Source organism: Silene latifolia, chromosome 8 (genome assembly GCF_048544455.1).
Source record: "Silene latifolia isolate original U9 population chromosome 8, ASM4854445v1, whole genome shotgun sequence".
Lineage (NCBI taxonomy): Eukaryota > Viridiplantae > Streptophyta > Magnoliopsida > Caryophyllales > Caryophyllaceae > Silene > Silene latifolia.
Window position 1 is genome coordinate 48269839 of NC_133533.1, and position 3303 is coordinate 48273141.

Genomic DNA, 3303 nt, shown 5'->3' on the forward strand with positions numbered 1-3303 from the left:
GAATCATGGTCTCATCAAAAATCCAAACATGTGCTCAAAAAGTATCACCTAATTAGAGAGATTCAGGACAGAGGCGATATAAAGATTTGTAGAGTGCCACCAGAACAAAATGTGGCTGATCACGTAACAAAACTGCTTCAGCAGTGTAAGTTTGAGAGTCATAAGACTGCGATATGTCTTAAACACATTAGCGAGGTATCTTAGTCCTATTAGGAAAACTTTGTTTTAGTGGGAGTATTTTAATTTGCTGGATATTTTATAACTATTGCATTTATTTAATAAAATTGAATTTTATTCCAATCTTGTTTGAATTGTTTGTCCCAAAATAATTTTCTTTGATGAAATGGATCACTAAGTAAGTGGTTTAGTTGTGGAACTCCATTTGAATGATGTTATTATTTGTGTCTCTAGTCAGAATATTATGCTGGGACATTTGAATACTCATAAATGACTAGTAAGTACGCTAGTTGAAGGTTATGTTCCATAAGTCATAGGTATGGAAATACCAAGCCAGCTGCATGGATGTGTGTTGGAGAATACATATTAGGCAGACCCGCCAAAAGGACATTACTAAGGATTCGCTTAGTGTCATTAATGTTCTTTGCCAGTTGTTGACTTGTTTTGGTCTTTAGACTCGAGTTTTGACCATTATGTACATGTGAAGTGTATACTTTGACATCATTTCTAGTCCGCCGTAAAAGGGGATCATGGCTGATCATTTGGTGTGCATAGAGCGTGTGATGGGATATGGTTGGACAAGAGGGGATATATATGCTCCTCCCTTATGAAGGGAGTTTATTGTTTCTTGGCCTCTCGAAGAGTGTAACTTGTGTAAATGCGTGACCGCGCTCAGATGGGATGATTGTCATTTATCTTCTCTTTTACAAGTTAAGTCAGAGATTTGAGAAAATCGATTGGGATATATGAGGCAAACATTTTTCCTACTTCATTCTCAATTGGAGATAATAGTAGCAAAAAGACTTATTTTGGTTATTATGAGGACATGTACAAGTGGGAGACTGAAGGAGTTATGCCAATTGTTCTATACAAATTATCCCGCCTGAGTCTATGTAATGCCTAGATAGTGATCAATGTCTGTTTGACACTTAAATGGTTTATGCGTCTAATAGTCTTAAGTGGGTGGGTCTATTGGGTCACACACAAAAGATACTAAATTAGTGTAATTATAAGCCTGACTTATAATTATACTAATATGGCTTTAATATGGATTAGGCCCAGCTGCATTGAAGATAGGGTTAAATAAGACTAGCAGTGTATCTCACTTATGTAAGAAAGTGTTTGTCTGACAAATCTATTCATTCCATTCAGTTTAGTCTGACAATACAGTGAGAAAAACACAAGAGGGAAAAGGAGTTTTCTTCTTCCCTTCAGAACCAGCATACAAGGAGCATAGCACTAGATCAGTACCTGTGTGGATACCGGTAGAGGCGTCACATCTAGGTGCTTATTATTCTTCTCGGGTTTCGGATTTCTACAAGCTTTTACATACTTATTTATTATTCCGTTGCACTAGAAGGTATGTAACGATTCGTCTTATTTATTATGTTAGTTTGTTTAATACTTGTAATTAATCCTGGCTCATAGGATATGTGAAACTCTACAACATAATTTGCAGGCTATCACGTATATTTTTTGAGTTTTCTATTTCATTTATCATGAACATTTGCTATAGTTCAATCCATTTAAATTCGAACTTGGGGCAACTCAATGAATTTCCAAGCAACATAAAACTAAACTTTGAGTTGATCAACTTAATTGTAGACATATAATTAAGACTTAAATTCTATTTCTCCTAGCTAATTCAAGTGATCATTATTCAACAATACAAACAAAATTAACTAAAAATTTGACATACACAACCGTAAATCTAGACTAATCCACAATTATTCATACTTAAACCTCAGTCTCAAATTTGCCCTTTTATTTTATAATTGTTTATAATGGACTAACAGATAAAATCAACAAGAGCATATATCTTAACCTTGTGACACATTTCACGTATGATAGAGTGATGCCAATTTCTGTAGATGAGACAATAACACCTTGTTCTCTTCATTAAGACGATTAGCTTCTTCTTTCAACTTGGAATTCTTCATTAATATAACTTGATTCCTTAAAAACAACTCCAAGTTCTTCTCCATCAACAACATGTTTGTTTTCAACTTTTTTGCTATAGATGATGACGACGATGATAATAATAATAATCTCTTCCTGTTTTTGGGAAAAAATGAGTTAGTCGTGTTTCCATCGTATATGCTGAACAACTACTCGCAGTTGTTCCAGATGAAAATACTGATGGGTGATACTCATAATCAGTGTTTGAAACCCGTCAACACTGAAACAACCCGAAATATATATACCGTACCACCAAAAACCCACGTTCATTAACAATCGAAAAAATAGTCAAGTCGATAATGTATTAAAAGTAGTCAAAAAAACAGCATAAACAAGGACTTGCATAAATGGTTGGTTACATATGGAAGTATTTGAATATTGTTACCTTTGACGACGACGATTATAATGTAAGAACTTATTGAAGCGGGTCATGTGTTTGAAGCTTCTGCACATCTTTAGCATAAAAGTTAGTGCGTGGTCGCGTGGGGTAAAGACTGAGACTATGTGACAAACATTTAGCTCTTTTTTTCTCTATGTTATGAGGGTACTGGGTAGTATATGTTGTAATGTATGTGTGCATATATAGACTAGAGTGCGAGTACGAGTACTTGTCACAGTTATTTATTTGTCGTTTTTATTTTCTGTGAGATGTATTTTAATTAAAGGTGAATAAAAGAATTGAAATAAAAGGAGTACAAATTAGTTAAAGAGTATAAAACAGTTATTTCCTTATATTAGTGGTGGTTGAGTCAGGATTTACGAAAAACTTAAAGGGACGAGTGGGTAATGCCGTAATGATATAAAATACACCAAAGAAAATCCGAAAAATTTAACCAAGTATTTCTAAGTTTCATACGTCAAGAGACAAACGCCCTTGCTACAATGCTACCTCCTAACTCTACCACTGCTTATGACACTGTTTTATGGTAAAACAAGCAATAAAAAGTAGGTTAATAGATGAAATTAGGTCTAATAGTCTTTTAAACGTGTTGGAACACAACACATATTAATGATCCAAAATGAAAATATTTAGAAATACTCTCATGAGAAATTGCTTGAAAAGAATAAATATTCAAGTTCTTTCTCACTTACATAATGTCTATTTTCGAATTACTTACGTCTGTTCAATGAGCACACAATAAAATAAAATAAAATAAAAAACTGTAC

At 33.8% G+C, this 3303-nt stretch overlaps 1 long non-coding RNA gene across 1 annotated transcript; it reads right to left on the reverse strand.

The window, feature by feature from the left end:
* Positions 1 to 1763: 1763 nt before the first annotated feature.
* On the reverse strand, positions 1764 to 2696 carry LOC141594336 (uncharacterized). The gene is made up of 2 exons (XR_012522131.1): positions 2522 to 2696; positions 1764 to 2232 (listed from the first exon to the last, which is right to left on the reverse strand). It is a non-coding gene; the product is annotated as an uncharacterized LOC141594336 (long non-coding RNA).
* Between the last annotated feature and the right edge of the window lie 607 nt (positions 2697 to 3303).